The sequence below is a fragment of the Sus scrofa genome, chromosome 11, assembly GCF_000003025.6.
Source record: "Sus scrofa isolate TJ Tabasco breed Duroc chromosome 11, Sscrofa11.1, whole genome shotgun sequence".
Classification (NCBI taxonomy): domain Eukaryota; kingdom Metazoa; phylum Chordata; class Mammalia; order Artiodactyla; family Suidae; genus Sus; species Sus scrofa.
This window is the reverse complement of record NC_010453.5, coordinates 71,862,382-71,882,561: the sequence shown is the minus strand read 5'-3', so window position 1 is coordinate 71,882,561 and position 20,180 is coordinate 71,862,382. Positions and strand designations below refer to the sequence as shown.

Here is a 20,180-nt window from a genome sequence, read left to right as displayed (position 1 = left end):
AAATATTTGTCAATTTTGTTAACCTTTTCACAAACCAATGCTTACTTTTCTTGATCTTTTCTATTGCTTTTCTAGTCTTGATTTCATTTATTTCTGCTCTAATCTTTATTACTTCCTTCCCTCTGCTAACTTTGAACTTAGTTTGTTCCTAATTTTTTTAGATCCTTGAGGTATAAAGACAGTAGGATTTTTTGCAATGTTTCTTCTTTCTTAACATAAGTGTTCATTGCTATAGCATTTCCTTGCAGTACTACAGCTTTGGCTTCACCCCATAAGTTTTGGTGTGTTTCATTTTAATTTGTCTCAACATATATTTCATTTCTCTTTTGATTTCTTATTTGAGCAGTGAGTCATCCAGCAGTTTGTTGTTTAATTTTCACGTATTTGAAAATTTTCCAGTTTTCCTCCTGTTATTAATTTAAAATTTCATACCACGTAGTCAGAGATACCTGATATTATTTTAAATCTGTTATGAACTGTTTTGTGGTCTAACATGTGACCTGTCCTAGAGGATGTTTCATGTTCACTTGAGAAAAGTGTGCTCTCTACTGCTATTTGATGCAGTATTCTGAGTATTCCATCTGATCCAAAGGCAGACATACAGACCAAAGGAACAGAGCAGACAGCCCAGAAATAAGTCCATATGTATGTGGTCAACTGATCTTTGACAAGAGTGCCAAGACCATCAATGGGGAAAGGACAGTCTCTTAAACAAATAGTACAGGTAAAACTGAATATCCACATGTAAAAGAATAAAAATGGATTGCTTTCCTACACCATACACAGATATCAACTAAAAATGATCAAAGTTTTAAGACCTAAACTATGAAATGCCTAGAAGAAAACATAACAGGAAAACTTTTTGATGTTCATCTTGGCAACGAACACCAGAAGCACAGATAACAAAATAAACGTAGATAAGTGGGACTGCATCAAACTAAAACCTTTCTGGACAGCAAAGGTAGTAGTCAACAGTGTGAAAAGGGTTCCTATATTATGTGAAAAAAAAATGTATATGCACATATGAATCTCCTGCAACTCAACAGTAAAAAAAAAATGCCAATAACTGGATTTTAAAATGGAAAAAAAGACTTGAATAGACATTCAAGAAGACATACAAATGACCAAGAAGTATATGATAAGATGCTCAGCACTACTAATCATCATGAAAGTGCAGATCAAAATCACAACGAAGTATCTCCTGACACCTGTTGGGATGTTTTTATTAAAAGAATAAAAGATAATGAGTGTTGACTAGAATATGGAGAAATGGAACCCTTATACATTATGGGTAAGAATGTAGAGTGGTTCAGCCACTGTGGAAAACAATATGATGACTCCTCAAAAAATTAAAAAAATTAAAAATAGAACTGCTATGTGATCTAGCAGACCCACTTCATAATACATATATCTGAAAGAACTGGAAGCAAGATCTCTAAGAGACATCAGCACCTATACATTCATTGCAACATTATTCATAAGAGCCAGTAAATGCAAACAACCTAAATGCCCACAGACATAGGAATAAAGATACACACACACACATATATGACACAACAATGCTGAACTATTATTACTCTTCAGTAATGAAGGAAATATTGCCATTTGCTACAGTATGAATAAACCTAGAGCATGTTATGCTAAGCTAATTAGGATAAACCAGTCACAGAACAAATACTGCATGATTCCACTCATATGAATTACCTAAAATAGCCTCATAAAAGCAGAGAACAGAATGGTGGTTGTCAGGGGCTGGGGTAAGGAAGAAATGAGGAACTATCTTTCAGTGGGTATAAAGTTTCTATTATGCCAGATGAGTAACTGGCATAATCACTGGGTCACTTTGGTACGCAGCAGAAATTGGCACGACATTGTAAATCGACTATATTTTAATAAAAATTGTTAAAAAAATCAGAAAACAACAGAAAATGGTACAAGGGTACTTACTTGTAAAACAGAAATAACTCACAGATTTCAAAACCCATCTTATGGCTGGGGGAGGAAAGAATTGGGAGGGTGGGAAATACATATACACACTACTATATTAAATAAATGATTTGTGAGAATCTACTGTATAGCACAGGAAAATCTACTCAATAGTTTGTGATAACCTATACGGGAAAAAATTGACATTTATATTGATGACTGATTGACTTTGCTGTATACTTGAAACTAATACAACATTGTAAGTCAACTATACTTTAATAAAATTTTACAAAGTATGTTAAGAGGCTATATTGCATGTTAAGGGTGATAAAATAAACAAAAACAAAATAACACAGGACATTTTGGAAGTGACAGGTATATTTAGTGCCTTGCTTGTGTAGTTGTGTTGATTGTATATGGAGATATCCCACCTCGAGATATATACATCAAAAATGTGCAAGTTTTTTGTATTAATTATATCTCACTAAAGCTAAAATTATAGTGACTTATAATTTTAAGAATCTAGTTTTTCTCCAAGGACATTGCAATTTGCTCCACTTCCAAAACTGACATTGCAATCCTTTACCCCCATAATTTGAATTAATAAATATATAACTTTGAGGGGAGTTCCCATCATGGCTCAGTGGTTAGTGAACCCGACTAGCATCCATGAGGATTCGGGTTCGATCTCTGGCCTCACTCAGTGGGTTAAGGATCCGGCATTGTCATAAGCTGTGGTATACGTTGTAGACTCGGCTCAGAACCGGAATCGCTGTGGCCGTGGTATAGGCCTGAGGCTATAGTTCGGACTGGACCCCTAGCCTGGGAATCTCCATATGCTGTGGGTGTGGCCCTAAAAAGACAAAAAGTCCAAATAAATAAATAAATAAATATATAACTTTCAGGGACATCTTGCATATGTTTCTTATTCATAAACTACCACCTGTCCCCTCTCTGGCTAATTATGGTCTCTGCTCTGAATTTTGCTCCTAGGGTAAGTTATTTTTTCTTCATTTTATCCACAAATAATTTCTCCTCTGTATATATTTTTTATCGGTTTTTATTTCACCCTCCATCTTTAGTGACTCATTAAGCAAGAAATTACCTCCATCTGTTGCTCCCATTTTTCTTATGTTATAACCTTCTTTTTTTGCTTTCCTTCAGAAATGCACCTAATGAGTCATGCATTATTCATTTCTTTATTTTTTAAGCTAAATATTGACTCATCATGCTCTAGAACAAGAATCTTTGGAATAGAATAAATTTAATTAGTAAACTCTAAAGGAATATGTAGCAAGCAATCACAGAATTAATTGCATAGACTAATGCATTTTAGAGTAGAAGCTATTTATTTAGTTATTCACAGAGTCCAGCTACCATTTACACTACAGATTTCTTTCCACACACAAACTATGAATGTAATATATATCTGTCTTTTTAGCTTAAAATGCCCCAAATCAAATCAGGCTCTGGCTATCTTCTACTTTTTTTGACACCTAGGAAAAATGTATTTCTGAATCCTCTCTCAAGCTCTATCGCTCCATCTTGATTTACTACTAGAGAAGCCCCCATCATTCAATCACGGAGCTGGCTATACACACGTGGGTTATGCACCTCTCCACAGGTGACAGCAGAAACTTGGAAGGAGAAAACTGTTTTAGCCTGGTTTTTCAAGCTCACTATAATTTCAGAGGTTTTTTTCCCCCTTTTGTTGTTGCCTTATCGAATAAACTCTCTAAAGAAATATGAATATTTCAGCCTTTAATCTATGTTCATGAGACTTCTTCTGACTACTAAGAAATGGCACAGCAACTTACTTACCTGAAGACTTGCATTCATAACTAAACCTGTGTTTTCCCTAAGTGTCCTACATGGACATTGTTGTGGGGGTCTCTGTCCTCGCCTCCCAACGGCAAGGCCATAGATTACTTTTTTTAAATTGCATTCATTTAATGGCATATCATTTTAAAGGAATTTATCCTAGGTTAAAATCAAAAGCTCTGTCATTTCTGCTTTGTTCATTACTACTAGGGGAAATATAATTGAAGAAAAGAAAGTCATTGTCATTTTATTGATCTTAGTGAAATTATTTGTAGTAAAGCCTATTTTTCATCTTCTTACCAGGTGACTGTGAATTTTTTTTTTAACGAATTTGACTTCATAAAAATCATGTGATTAAAAAAAAACTGTCTTGTATATTACTGAATTCAATATATTTGCACCCATCTTAGAAGACTCATGTCCAACTCAGTTAATAAGTAAGAGCCCAGAAAGGAAGGGATATGTGAACAGCAAGAAAAGCAGACTGAGAGAAGAGGTATGAAATACTAGCGACTGAGTCTGGGACATGTGGGTCTCTAGTGAGAATGAACAGAAGTCCCAAGCATCATACTGCACACTAGAAGATGCAGTGGCTTTATCTAATTATCTATTGGGTTTTTCAAAGATGCAGTGGCTGAGGACAGGGGAGGACACGAGGAAGCTAAGTGCCGTTGGAAAGAGCTTTCAATCTGCCATTCCAAGCACCTGCTTCATATGTTTATTCTATAACTTCTTAAGTCCATGAGTTTAGACCATTTACCGCTTTCATTTTTCTGTAACTCTGAATTCACACTATCTGCATTATTAGCTGATTGTAGGAGTCTAATGAAATTTTCTTAAAGGTGATTTAATAAAGTATAGTAATTGACATAAAATTCACCAGTTTTAAGAACTTAACTGACGAGTCTTAATATCCATCATATAACGACCACCACAATAACAATATAGAACGTTCCCGTCATTCCACAGTTTCCCACTTGCCCCTGGGTGGTGGATCACTTCTCGCCAACCCACAGCACCCCCGCCCCCGTGACTATGATCTGCTTTCCATCATCACAGTTGTGTTGGTTCTGGAATTTCATTTAAATGGGGTCCTACAGTGAATATTTTATGTCGTCTGGCTTCTGTCATTTTATTTTCGACATTATGGTTGCATATATCAGTGGTTTCTTTTTTTTATTAATACAATTTTTTTAAATTCATTTTCTCTGGTGTCTCTTTTTTGGCCACACCCAGGCTCCTGCAGTGACAATGCCAGACCCTTCACCCACTGCGCCAAAATAGAACCCCATATTAGTGGTTTCTTTATCTAATTATCTATTGGGTTTTTCGGTTTGTTTATTTATTTGCTTGCTGTGTTTAGTGCTGAGCATTCTATTGTATAGACGTATCGCAATTTATCTATTAATTTTTGATAACTAATTCTTGATAGCTGAAGGTTGTTTCCAGTTTGCAGTTACTACAAAGAAGCTGCAATGGGCATTCAATTATAATTCTTCCTATGGACATATTTTTATTTCTCTTGGTTAAATAACAATAAGTGGGAATGCTGGGTTTCCTAAGCATGTTTACCTTTAGAAGTCACTGCTGAGCTGTTTTCCAAAGTGGATCTTTTATTCTGTAAGATGTTTCTAGTTGTTGAATCCTTAACAACATTCAGTTAAGAAAAATTGCTACTTTGTAGTGTAGTGATGTACAGTTGTGGTTTGAATTTACCTTTCACTAGAGTTGTTAAGAATGTTTTCATGTGCTTACTTAGTCTCTGTTTATGTATCTTCTTTGCAAAGTGTCAGTTTAAACAACAGAAACATTTACTTATTGGATAGTTTGCCTTATTATTGAGAGGAAGAGTTCCTCATAAATCTATATGAAAATGTATGTTTTTGCAAAATGTTTCTTAATAGTTAAGAATCGAGCACTTGTCGGGACATAGTAAATATTCAATAAATATCAGGAGAATCAGATTTTGAAGGAAACTGAATTTGAACAGAATTTGACTCTGTTCATACATAAGAAATAGTTGTGTATCTTATAAGAAATATTCACATGAAAATATAGTTTGCAATTATTTCCAAGTTGTTTACTATACCTAGTTGAAGAAGAATCCACTGTTGCTGAATCAAATCTAGGATTAAGATACCTTTGTTTGGAGTTCTTGTTGTGGCTTAGTGGTAACAAACCCAACTGGCATCCATGAAGATGTGGGTTCGATCCCTGGCCTCGTTCAGTGCGTTACAGGACTGGCACTGCCATCAGCTGTAGAGTAGGTCGCAAATACAACTTGGATCCCGCACTGCTGTGGCTTTGGTGCAGGCTGACAGCTACAGCTCCGATTCAACCCCTAGCCCGGGAACTTCCATAGGCCGCAGGTGCAGCCTTAAAAAGACGAAAAAATACCTTTACTTTTACCTCAGTTTAATGAGAAACCCTAGAGGACTGTTTTTAACATGATTCATTATAATGGAGGGCAGACCACTGTCACTTCAAACATTTGCAAAACTTATTTGGAGTCCCTTATTTAAATCTTGTGACAGTATTGTAGCAAACAAAAGAAGCAAATAATAGAGCTTTTAACAATCTAGACCCTGGAGTCAGACAGACATTTGTTCAGTCCTGGCAGTGTGGTTAGAAGCTCTGCAACAATTTACTTAACCTCTTAAAACTTAGCTTCTTCGTTTTCAAAAGAAAGAGACACATACTTCAGAGAATCCTTGTGAGGATAAAAGGGGTAATGCATGTAAAGCCCTCAGGATAGTAGTGGGCACACATTAAGTCCACAGAACAGTTCAGCTGAATATTTAGAGAATCATTATCTGGTTCCATGGAAATGTGAAACTTACATGCTGGCATAAATTATTTATAAGCCTGAACAGGTTCGAGATACAAACCCAGGTCTTCATTTACATGGCCACATTAGTATGACAAATATGTCTGAGAAGCTACTGTTTCATGACCTGTAAATTAACTTATTTTAAGCCTCTCCCTTGTCCTACCTCAAATGAACTGTGGTACCAATTCCAAGGGCATTAGGTCCGTGGCCTTAATAACTCCTCTAAACTCATCTCCCGTCTTTTTTGTAAAGGACACACTCACAACTTTTGTTTTATACTCTAGAAAGAAAAGAAAGAAAAGGAAAAAGGCTCATGCTAACGTCATTGTCTAGCATTTCCCACGTTTCTTTAGGCTTTCCATAATCTAGGTGAAGTAAGAGTCAACGGTCCTTGAGCATTACTTCCTGTGCTCAGGCTCAGAGCGTGGGCCAAGAGCTAGCCTGGGCTCGGAGTGTCACCCAGGGACACAGAGAGCAGGGTCTACACTCAGGGGGAGATCCAGACTCCAGGTCAACGGCAGTCACTGCGGCTGCCCTTCTAGGTAGCGAGGCTTACCTGGGTTGTATACTTTTGGCCTATGGGCTGTGGTTATGGAAAGGACTCAGGAGACACCCCAAAATAAAATATCTGGACAAGTTATTTAATCATAGGATTTTGTTTTAAAGGGAATAAAACAATGTATGGAAAATCGAAACCTTTAACCAAGTGCAACTAGAGATTCTCATACTAGTTGAAGTAGGTCAGAAAGAGAAAGACAAATACCATGGTGATATCACTTATATGTGGAATCTAAAATATGGCACAAATGAACATATCTAAATGAACCTGAAATATGGCACAAATGAACATATCTACAGAATAGAAACAGACTCAGAGACTTAAAGAAAGGTCTTGTAGTTGCCAAGGGAAACAGGGGAGGGAGTGGGATGGATGGGGGTTTGAGGTTGGTAGATGCAAACTATTACGTTCAGAAGAGATAACCAAAAAGGTCCTACTATATAGCACAGGGAATTATATCTGATCTCTTGTGACAGAATATGATGGAAGATAATATGAGAAAAAGGATGTGTGTGTATACACATACGTATGTACATGTAGCACTACGGCATTTTGCAGTACAGCAGAAATTCACCCAACACTGTAATACAACAATGCTGTAATAATATAAAATTTTAAAAAACATCTTCAACTAAGAATATGTTTACATGCATGTAAGAATACAGAATGTGTAAAACACTAGTGTGTATATATCTTAGTCCTGTGTGTGTGTCTATACACACACACATAAATATGATTTTAACAATACAAACTGCATGTATATTGCTGTTTTATGTGTCTGGCATTAAATACCAATCCCACCCCACTAGAGTATTAGTAACATCTTTAACCACGTGTAACGAGAGGTTTGGGGCCAGGCCAGTCCTCTTCTATTTTCATCTTCTGGTTCTGGGCCTCTGGGATCTGTTTCTATATCCCTCATTGATTTAATCTCCTACCTTAATGTCCAGACTTTTTCTCAGCTCAGAGCTAAGATGTTACTCCAAGAGTCCTCAGTCTCAACAGCTCAAACACTCCCAAGTGAAATCTGAACCAACAAAGACTTCATCAGCAGCATTTGCAATGTGTCGCAACATTTATTTCTCTTTCCTTTGGCTGGAGTATCTTTAAATGTGGTCACTGTTGGTGATGTTTTGTAAATGCCCTCAGGAAAAATGTCTGGCTCGAAATTTCCATGAATTCCTGTCTGCAGCTGAAATGGCAGAATTTTTAGAGCTCCATGGCTGTAGGCAAGCAAAGGAAAACTTCTATACTTGTTTTCTCTTTGAATGCTCTATCGGAATAAGCACAAGCACTTTTTTCCTAATTGTGTCCTCTTAATCCTTCCTCTTCTAACCGCTCAACATACTGAAGCCACTGGAGGGGTTATGCCTAATTGCTTACAGCCATCCAAACAATAGTACTGTTTCTTGCATTTGGAATGTCAGGGAGGACGAGCTTCTTTTTTTTCCCCACTTTTTCTTTAATTGTGGCAAACACACTTAACCCGAGATCCACCTCCTTAATAGATTTTAACTGTACTGGTAACTACAGCCACGATGCTGCACCACAGCTCTCCAGAACTGATTGATGGTGCATGACCATGACCGAAACTCCAGACTCTCTGAACAACAATCCCCCCATGACCCTCTTCTCAGCCTCTGGGGACCACCATTCTCTCTGCTTCTAAGAGACTGACCCTTTTAGATACTTACTGTAAGAGGAATCATGCAATATGTGTCTTTCTGCGACTAGCTTATTTCACTGAGCATAATGTCCTCCAGGTCCATGGTGTTTGTTTGCTTGTGCTTGTTACGCAAAGTACAGAAGGAAAAGAGAGCTCTGTAACCATCCGCCCTCGTGGTTTGCAACATGCGACTTTGCTAATGATTTTTATCTGCCCACGTTCAGGCAGGTCTCCTCCAGGGCTCCTCCTTGGGTTTAATGCTCGCTCATCTCTCTCTAATTATTTGGAAAGGTCAAATTAATACTTTGGGAAAAAATGCCAAAACCTTCAATCCCAACAAACAAATAAACCTGCACTGGGCCCGGGATGAAATCATAAACCAAGGATAGTTAGAACTGAACTATTTTCTCCTCCTCTCCAACAGTTTATTTTTCCAATTTAGAAGACAACAAGCGTTCAAAGAAATGGCATTGGGCAAAATATCACGGAATTTTTGATTAGTCAGACAGAAGCATTTGACCCTTATAGTTAAAAGCATAGGGTCAATTTTGAAAATAAATAGTTGAAAATCCTGATCAAGCAAAATCTCAACCAAGACAACTTCTCAGGATTGGTGTTTACCCTGTTGGTTCAGCCCCCACCGTGAAGTCTACCAAGAATAACAGGACCATTGATTTAATCCCTTTCTGGCAGGCCTTTAACTGAAATTTAATTATGTTGCTTTTTGTCTGCAACCTTCCCCCAAGGTTTCTGTGATATTAGAATACCTCCTTTAAGTGTTATGAAAAGCGCATTAGAGGGTTTTTCCTCTGATTATTTCATAACATAACATAGCAGTTCCTTCTGCCAGCAAGCCCACACAACTGTTTCCAATAAATGAAACAGTTTTCTTTTTTTTACGTTTTATAAAGTGTAGATTAAACATTAATTAGTTGTAGTTGAGTTTCAACATTTTCCTTTCACAGCGATTTTTTTTTGCAACTAGTTCTCAAATGACACAAATAAGTTCCTATAATGTGTGAACAATGGCACAGCCTAAGACTTCAGAAAGGGCAAGGATGCTTGGTTAAGTCAATCTTAAACTGTTTTGCAATGATTTCATGCTGAGCAATTATTTCTATATTCCTTAAATGGTGGGAGTTTCAAAGGCATGGTTGAGTGTGTATTTTTATAGCCAACAGAATCTTATTAAAGGGGTATGGCTTTCTGGATTTCTTTCCTTCCTCTTCTCCAAACTCATAAAATTGAAAGAGGCCAACCCCGGTGTGTAGTAACCACAGTAGCGTCCACGTTTCATGGTCACCAGTGTCAATTCTTGTCATTTTTGTTTACTATTATTGGCTTGTCACGAGCTCCATATCTCCAAAAATAATTGAAAATGAAAACAAACTTTTGTGTGTGTCCTTTTTCTCCCCAGCAACGTGTCAGCCTGGGAAAATGCTCTCTTTGAAAAGAAAGCAAAGCTGACATATAATTGTTGCCTTTACCCCAGCTGTTACTGACATTACATGCTGAACCTTCCTTGGAGACGGAAAACCAATTTTGATATGACACTCTGAAAAGCCACCACTGGTACTTTACAAATAGTTCAAGGTCACAGGAGTCTTGCCTGAGACACTCTCAGGTAAACCTCTGGAGGACTTTTCTTTCTTGGGGAAAGCTGTGTTTTTATTGATTTTGCAAATTGTAGACTTAAAGTCTAACAAAGGAAAAGCTATCAAGAGGGAGAAAAAAAAAAACTAAGTACAAAATCAATGCTTTTGCACTGAAATTTTCAAAAGCAATTCCATGCAAGTGTTATGGTGAAAGAGAAGTTAAAGATTTCAAGTCTGACATTTGAAACTTGTATTTGGGAACAGAAAACCTCAATATGACATTCTATTAATGAAACATTTGGTAAAGAATTTAACTCTTATTACTGAAATATAATTCAAGGTCTCTATTTAAAGAATTATGATCATTTAGAGTATCCTACCCATATTTTGTCAGCCTTATGTTACTTTATTGAAATTTTTGTGATTCAATCAGCAATAGATTACCTTACGATATTCTAATAAAAACCATTTTTCACCTTCATTAGCTAAGCAGTGCTTCATGAGTTTCATTCCTACTTAGCAATTTCTGGGGTAAACTAATCAGCCCTTATTTCCTTCTTGCCCTTTGAATCCTCGGAGCAAAGCTGAAATACTTTTTTAGTTGCTAAGATATTAAGGCAGCCAATCTTCCAAGGAAGCTCAACGTTATTAACACTAAGTATCAAGACCTCAGTGGTCAATTTTGTTTCTGAGCTTGCTGACCACCTAAGCTACCCTGGCCAATAACCCAAATGGTTAATCTGAACTCAAAAACTAAACTGAACTGGCCTCGTGTTCATGCTATATCAGTGTTAGTGCTGTCCCTTTTTTCTCTTACTTCTATATACTAGGAAATTTATACTCACCCACATGGGTTGAGTCGATAAAGCTCAATTTCCGAACCAGATGTCACTAAGAAAAAAAAAAATCCATTTGGGAAATAATGGACTCTTATCTGTGTTCTCTTTTATAGTCATCTTTTAATAATATTCTTATTATTTGAGAGCTTTAGGGCAAGAAGCAACACATTTAATTTATAAAGTTTATGACTCATATTCACATTACCGCTACTTCAGAGACAGAGCCATTTTTTACATGTCAAGTCATTTTGCTTCGTCCTAAATTAAGATGATAGATAGATAGACAGATAGATAGGCTCTCTTATAACCACTCCAAGAAACAAGTTTCATAACAAGTTCATGATATCACTGAATCCATAAAGGAACAGTGATAAATACCACTCAATGTGCAAATGTTCACTGAACGCAGGATATAGCGAACATTATATTTGCATTACAACAATAAGATCACGATTATGATACATTCCCTAACTTTTACACATTTAACATAATTCTAATTATAATGAGCATTTATTACTTTCTGTGTGCTATGCATCATATGCATATGTGTGCATGTGTTTCTCACTGCAATCTTGAAAAGTATTATATCTCTAGTTATACAAATGAGAAACTGGCCAGGATGAGAATAAAATGACTCATGTAGGAATGGGTAGTGAGTTGGATTTAAACCCTAGACTATTAGACCTAAAAATCCGTATGTGGTACATTACACTAAACCAATACACAAAGAAAACTGACAATTAGACAAATCACTCCATTAATGAGCACGACGTGATCACTGTCATTTGAGATAGAGTAAGTTCTACAGAAAGCAACATCTTACCATTGGTATCAGAAGAACACTTAGCAGCAAATGGAAGCTTAATTACAAACTTTGAAGTCCAGCTAAGGAGTAGACACATGAACACCAAAGCAAAACAAAACCCAAATAAATGGAGAAATGGAAGAAATGTAATCCTGGAGTCCATTCATTATTTTTGACTAATTGCTTACTATCCCCTTAGTTTAGAATGTGCAATGTCATGTCAGGCTTAAAAAAAAGAAAGCAAAAGGAACAAATGGTTCCATTCCATTCATGTGTATAATGAATCAAATTCTCATTATTGTAATGAGGTTTGCATTTGAAGACTGAATTATTTTTTTAAATGGGTTGGCCCCTAAGGTTATCATTTAAGAGGAAGTGATGAGGTTAAACTTACAATTGGAGAATGAAGACGCTTGAGGCCGGAAAATTGAGGAGGGAGATGTAAGAGCTCAGACAAGATGTAAAACAAGGGTTTGGGTACAGAAAGTAAGAGAAATGGATAGGTTCAAGGCCCTTAATAGGTAGGATGCTGAGTATTAGGGAAATTGGTGACAAAGGTAATAAATCAGGGACTCCCAATGTGGGGATGATTTTTGCATTGAGCATTTCCATTATCCTTCTCTTACATCTCATGATATTCAGAATATTGCCAGTGGTCCATCTGAATTTCAAAATACAACTGATTTGACTGTGTAATTTCTATAAACTCCTCTAGGTAAGAACTCCAGAAATGAAATAATAAAGAAGTCTTGTCAGTTAAAGTTTTCCATCTCATGTTAGCTAAATGATTTGGAGAAATTTACCCTAAATCAGTCATGATTTTTTCAGGTAGAGAAAAGGAGATGATGATATATGTCTATTTTGAGTTAAAGGAGTTAGCAAAGATATACAATAATAGCATGATGTTTGACTGAAAAAAAACTAACAAATGTTGAATTTCTTCCCTCATTTTAGGTGCTGTGAAAGGTCATATTTTTATTTAGATTTGGGGTCTGAAAACCTCCTATCAAGGGTCAGTGTCCCTAAAGGTTAGCTCAGTTGGCTATAATAAAATACCACAGACTGAGTGACTCAGAATCAACAGAAATTTATTTCCCACAGTTCTGATGGCTAGACGTTTTGAAGTCAGGGTGCTAGCACGGTTGGGTTTCGCTGAGGCCCTCCCAGGTTGAAGATGGCCACCTGTCTGCAGTATCCTAACAGGTAGAAAGAAGGGGAGAGCGCTCTTGGGGGTCCTCCATGTAAGGGCACGAATCTCCTTAATGAGGACTCCATCCTCAGGACCTGGTAACTTTTACAGGTCCCACCTCCTAACATCATCCTCTTGGATGCTAGCATTTCTTTTTCTTCCTTCTTTCTTTTCTTTTTTTTTCTTTTTTTTGCTTTTTAAGGCTGCACCTGTGGCATATGGAAGTTCCCAGGCTAAGGATCGAATCATAGCTGCAGCTGCTGGCCTACACCACAGCCAGAGCCACGCCAGATCCAAGTCACATCTGCAACCTACACCACAGCTCGTGGCAACGCCAGATCTCTGACCCATTGATCAAAGCCAGGGATTGAACCCACATCTCAGGGATACTAGTCGGATTCGTTTCTGCTGTACCACAACAGGAATTCCCGATGCTAGAATTCCTAGCTAGATGCTAGAATGTCAATACGTGAATTTGAGGGGGAACAAACATTCAGTCCATTGCAATAATTAAGTAACAATTTTAAAATCTCGGAGTTCCCGTTGTGGCGCAGTGGTTAACGAATCCGACTAGGAACCATGAGGTTGCGGATTTGATCCCTGGCCTTGCTCAGTGGGTTAACGATCCAGCATTGCCATGAGCTGTGGTGTAGGTTGCAGACGTGGCTCGGATCCCGCGTTGCTGTGGCTGTGGCATAGGCTGGCAGCTACAGCTCCAACTCGACCCCTAGCCTGAGAACCTCCATATGCCGCGGGAGCAGCCCAAAGAAATAGCAAAAAGACAAAAAGACAAAAAAATAAAATAAAAATAAAAATATAAAATAAATAAAATAAAATCTGCTAGCAAGAACAGTCTCTGTTACCGTTAAGGCGCAAAAGTAGGCATAGGAAAGGCATATGGTAAATACCCCCAAGTTCTAATAAAACTTAGTTTTAAGTAGGAAGCATTTATTTGACCTGTGTGGAGGATCTGCCAGCTCCCGACATATCATGGGCAAGTGGGGCCATGTGCAATTTGTTTACAGGTAACAGAAAGATGATATGTGTATCCAGTAAAAGTGTATTATAAATTGGGAAGTCTACTTCATCATTTTTGCTCTATATTAAATATTAATAAGTTCATGTCACAGAACCTAAACTCTAGATGAGACAGCTTAAAATAATATTTTTACATGTATTGTGGTTCCTCCAATAAAGCAACTGAGTTGACCTAAGAGAGTTAAGAAGAATTCTCAGAAAAGTTAGATCTTGACATACAGTCTTAAAGAATGATTGAGACTAATAAGGAGAGAAAGGAAGGAAAGAAAGGCCAGACATGGCAAACAGTATGTAAAAGATTATGAAGACATACTGCTCCGACATGCTGAGAGAACAAAGGGAATTTTGACACGGATGTACACAAGGTGTGTTGGCATGATGAAGACAAGGCTGGAAGTGTAGGATGAGCGCAGTTAAGCTGTGGGACAAAAGGACTTTGTATGCATGCCTGAGATTCACCAAGGAGGAAGCACAAATGGTAGCCATCGCGTGTTGCACACCCATTATGTCTGGTTTGACAAGAACAGGCAGAGGGTAATTTTCCAAGTTTCTCCCTCCATGAAGTTAGCTGCGGCCACATGGCGGCCACATGGCTTTGCCAAAGGATAAAAGGCAGAAATGGCAACTGTCACTTCCAGGCAGGCCCTTCAAGGGTGTGACCTCCAGGACACCGTTCTCCTTCGGAGCCCTCACGGAATTACAGAGAGCAGTGAGGGTGCTGTACAGCAAAGAACCCTACTTTACCTGTTCCAGTTGTCTGGTGAGAAAGATAAATGACCTTTAATAGTTTTAGGCCACTGGGATGTTTTAGGCCTGAGCTGTTCTCTTTTCTTATCATAGGATCTCCTATTCTGACCAATATAAACGTCTTTAAACAATAAAGTAAAATAACTACCCAAGCAATCATTTAATGCCCCTATAAACTGTGATTTAGAATAGCTGCATTAAAATTTGCAAAGTGCAGTTAGGTAAACATTTTTTCGATTATCTTTATGATAAAACATAAAAAGAAAGGAAAATTTTAAATCACGGACGACCTCGAGTTCCCAATCCTAGGTAACTTATCATGTATGCTGAATTTGGTCTCCATAAAATAAGGACCCATGGGATTTCATACGACTACACACCTAAATAAACAAAGGCTGTATTAGAAAGTTATTGAACATATACTACAGTTATCATGTATCTATGTCTTTATTCAGTTTAGAAAATCCTTACATTTCAGAGTGAAAACTGAAACTGTCATTTGTGAAGGTATGCATGATTTTATAATAAAGCAGACCTATTTTTGCTGTGATCAACATGTTTGGTACAATGAAAATATTTAATCTCTTGTTGGCTGTGCCACGGAAATTCTCCAGGGAGACAAACATTTGGCCATGTGTGTAACAGCTTAAAGAGAGGTGCAAAGGAGTGGCAGACATATAAAACGGCTGTTTTGTTTTATTCTTCCTTATTATGAAAAGCAATAGTGCACCAGAAATTTTATACACTGTAAATCTAACTCCCTAGTGTTTATGTTCGTAAAGGTTCAGCAACGGAGGCGAAAAAGTCCAGATCAACAAATTAAGTTACACTCACACTGACTGGCATGGGCAGATGCAATTCCACTCTCTCTTCCCACCAATGGTACTAGAGGTCACATCTCAGAGGAAAATGAAAATCCCTGTGTCTCAACCTGACACATTCCATTTGGTTTCCGAACATGATTTACCAAAGTAGTTATGAGTATGACACAGTTAATTTAGCAAACACAGTGGTTTGTTCAATACCATTATAGCTTTCTATGAAAATATCCCCACCTGTTTTCTAAAGCAAATATTATAAGATGTGAGTATAATTAAAAATTTAGACAGTGTTTGGCTCTATGGAATGCAAAGATGCCAATAAAATAAAGTTATATATACATGTATATATATAAAGTGTTATATATATACATGTACATATATATACACACACGATAATACATATAATACACATATATACATACATATAATACATACGTGTATACACATATAGAGTTATATATACATGTTATATATAAAGTTATAGATGAAATTCTCCCCCATAGGATACATTGAGAAAGAATAAGAACATGATGGCTGCCTTTTCAGGACACACTTGTTTTACATGATGTAAAAACAGACTTTGGTAGTCAAAAGCCGATGAGACATCACTCTTACCTTAAGGAAGACAATGTCTTAATAAAATATTAGGACAAAATTGAAACACCTGACCATGGCCTACAAGACTCTATATGAACTTAATTCCTTTCTGATTTAATTCCATGCCATTCTTTCCTCATTTATTTTTTAGTAAACTGCACTAGCCTTCTTTCTGTTTCTTTCAAAAACCAGCTTTCATCCCCACCCTTTGCTCTTCATATTGCTTGGCTTTTTACTCTCCAATGCCACGTTGGAGAGATTGTCTTCGAGCCCCCAGTTAGAATAACTCCTTCTTCTTTGGCCCTTTTACTCCAATAGGGCTATTGCATTTTCCTCCTACCAACTGTCACCGTCTAATATCATCCTGTTTATTTATTTAATAACTTATTTGCCTCCTCCTAGAAGAACAGAAAGTGTTTTGAAAGCAGGAAACATTTCTATCCTGACTATTCTATCTTTGTGTTCCACTTGTATTTGTCGAATGACAGAAAGAAAATGGTTTTCTTTACATTTCTATGGATTCATTCTTTTTCTTTCTCTTTCCTTACATTTTCATGGATTCATTGTATTAGTGATTCTTAAATATACATTAGATTCTTACATTTTACCTCGAAATTAACCATGTCAGAAGTATGCCACTTTTTTATATAAACGGGCTTACATATATTTTCAGAGTGCTCATGTGACACACAATATAGGCAGATACATAACTGGTTTGTGGGTCAAAGTTCTTCCCCATGCCTTAGTGATGGCTTTCATGATAGTTTAAAGTAAGACCACTACCCTTTATTCTCTATAAGTAAAAGCGTGAAATAATTTCTGAGTTGCTTACCTCTGGACTTTCGAGACCATCAAGATAATTAGCTCCACAGATCTTTGACTCTGTTGTAAGTATCACATTTATATGTGTTTATAATCTTGATGCTGAATATGTCCATGCTAACACATCGGAAAAGAGGACCAGAGGGGTGGATATATCCTATCTAAATGTATGTTCTTAATGAATCATAAAAAAATTGTTAATGTTTAACCAATAGCAATATGATGTTTTTATTGCCGTAATAACCACTTAGACTATGCTGAAGGATGCTTAGCACAATTAAATTCCATTGTGTGCTCATTACATTAAATGACAAAAGCTGACATCTACTCAGAATTAATACAGTAATATTCTTTAATAATTTACCATTTGTGGAGCATAACAAATGGAACTTCCTATCAATTATTTTACCACTTTCTGAGGTACTAAGACTGCAGGATTAGAAAGCAGGGAAATAAAAATCTTTAGAAAGTGAGTGATTTCCCTTATGCCCATAGTTAAATAGCTGGTAAACTTTCCTCTTGAAATTTTTTTTTTATTATTAATAAAGTATTCCTCCTGAATTTTGATTTGAACTGGAAAAGACATGTTTTCATACATATGAGGGCACAAAACTACTCCTGTAGTGGAAGAAATGCCATAAGCAGATGGGTAGAATAACTGTAGAAAGATGAGAAATCTAATTTACCTAAAATGTGTGTTGTATGTTATGACAGTAATACAGTTAAGGTAGGTAGGAACAAAGAGATTTTGAAATTTTAGTAAAATTTTATTTTTCAGGTGAATAGGGAGCAAGTGAAGACCTTCCGGAAAGAGAATATAAGATCAGTTTAGGAGGTCCCGTCGTGGCGCAGTGGTTAACGAATCCGACTAGGAACCATGAGGTTGCGGGTTCGGTCCCTGCCCTTGCTCAGTGGGTTAACGATCCGGCATTGCCGTGAGCTGTGGTGTAGGTGGCAGACGCGGCTCGGATCCCGCGTTGCTGTGGCTCTGGCGTAGGCCGGTGGCTACAGCTCCGATTCAACCCCTAGCCTGGGAACCTCCATATGCCGCGGGAGTGGCCCAAGAAATAGCAACAACAACAACAGCAGCAAAAAACAAAAAAGACAAAAAAAAAAAAAAAAAAAAAGATCAGTTTAGCATTTCTAAATTAATACATATGTGTGGAACTGGTGAACTAAGGAAATAATAATTCATATAAATGAATACGCCCCAATCATAAGAAAACCAATCTAATGGTGATTTATGAGGAGATTTTGAAGAATAATTATAAGTAATAAATATTATTCAACAATGATTGCTTTGTAGGGAGAGTAAAGAGGTACTGAGGACCTGCATCAAGACAGTGATATTATTTATGTTTGGACTACGGGAATCACTGCAGGGGGGACAAGGGAAATCCACCAGAGATTATATATCACTCAGGTAAGGCTGGAGCTGGAGGAAATAAGCCAGCTATAAAGACTGGTCTCAGAGAAGAGCAGTATGGATGGTACTGACAAATGCAGCAACCTCCTGCATGGGTCCAGCCTGGCGCTACGAAGTGCACACAAGACAGCACTGGGGATCTCACATTGTAGATTAAAATCAGAAACCTGTTGAGCAGCAGCCCTTTCACACATTGCAGGACTTCTGCAGGAGAATGGGAATAGGCGAGAAGTAGACCACATACCTGAGGAAGCTGAACAGGGAAGTCCCCAGATGGGAAGCTGTGGTTTAGTGTGGGATCCTGAATCCAGTGGAGAGGGGCTATTCTTGAACACCAGCTGGGAAGATAGTAGAGGGATGTTGGCCAAGTCTGAAACCAAATCCAGAAGACTGAGCCAGGCCCAGGGCAAGGAGAGCGCTGAGTTTTGTAGCCTTCTGGGTGCTTGAGATTGTCCCCTAGCTGGAAAAGGAGAAAAATATGTTAGTGCATAACAGCCCAGAAAGACAGGTTGGCTTCCAGCCCCTGCATGTCATAAATCATCTTCATGACTTCCAGTCAAGCCACGTCATACTGTCCGTCTGAAGCGTTTGAACTACATCTTCAATGGGATTGTTTTGGGAACTAGGATTGAGTGATGAACACGTGTAGAAAATTGAAGTAAAAGATAAAATCTGGAAGTCGACAGTGGAAGCAGTGGGAATGATAAGCAGAGGATAAATGCCCAAGGATCTGTACGGATAAGAACGATGTGACTAATCAAATGGCTGCAGGTTGGTTTGCAGTTAGAGGGACCAAGAAGTTGAAACTGACTCCTAGTGGTCCTAAGCTTAGCCGCAGGAAAGAGCGGCCAAAGGTAAACAGTCAGCAGGAGAAATTGGTTTGGTGGTGAAATGTAATGAGCTATACAATATGTAATCAATGGATAAAATGTAATAGATAAGATGAATAAAAGTATGGTTTTGGTCTCAAATGCAGTGTTACAATCACAAAGGTAAAGATACAGCTTTGTTGAGTGTTTGAAACCACAGAAAAGAGAGAACATAGACACAGGAAAACATGTTTGGAGAAAAAAACTTACAGATTGACATCATTTAGGGTTTAAGATGAGTAAGAAGAACAAACAGTGATAACAGGGAAGACATGTTCATAAATGTAACGAGCCTGACCAGGATCCATGAGGATGCAGGTTCGATCCCCGGCCTCACACAGTGGGTTAAGGATTTGGCATTGCCGTGAGCTGTGGTGTAGGCCAGCAACTACAGCTCCAATTGGACCCCTAGCCTGAGAACCTCTGTATGCCATGGGTAAGGCCCTAAAATGCAAAAAAAAAAAAAAAAAAAAAAAAAAAGGATGAAGTCTCGGACTCTCTTTTTTGTCTTCCATTTTCTCCTCCAGTCTCTCTTAAATGTATGTGTTATGTTTAAATTGGTGAGATTTCTAGCATTTACTTTATGTCCTCTAACCTTAATTAAGTAGTCTATGATATGCACATTTTTTA

The 20,180-nt window shown here is 37.6% G+C and overlaps 1 long non-coding RNA gene across 1 annotated transcript in view; it reads right to left on the bottom strand.

The window, feature by feature from the left end:
• The window catches only part of LOC106505345, a 213,692-nt gene that overhangs the window by 31,211 nt on the left and 162,301 nt on the right, over positions 1–20,180 (bottom strand). Inside the window, exon 3 of the long non-coding RNA XR_002336750.1 lies at positions 18,926–19,141. This is a non-coding gene — a long non-coding RNA (uncharacterized LOC106505345). The remainder of the gene's footprint in view (positions 1–18,925; positions 19,142–20,180) is intronic.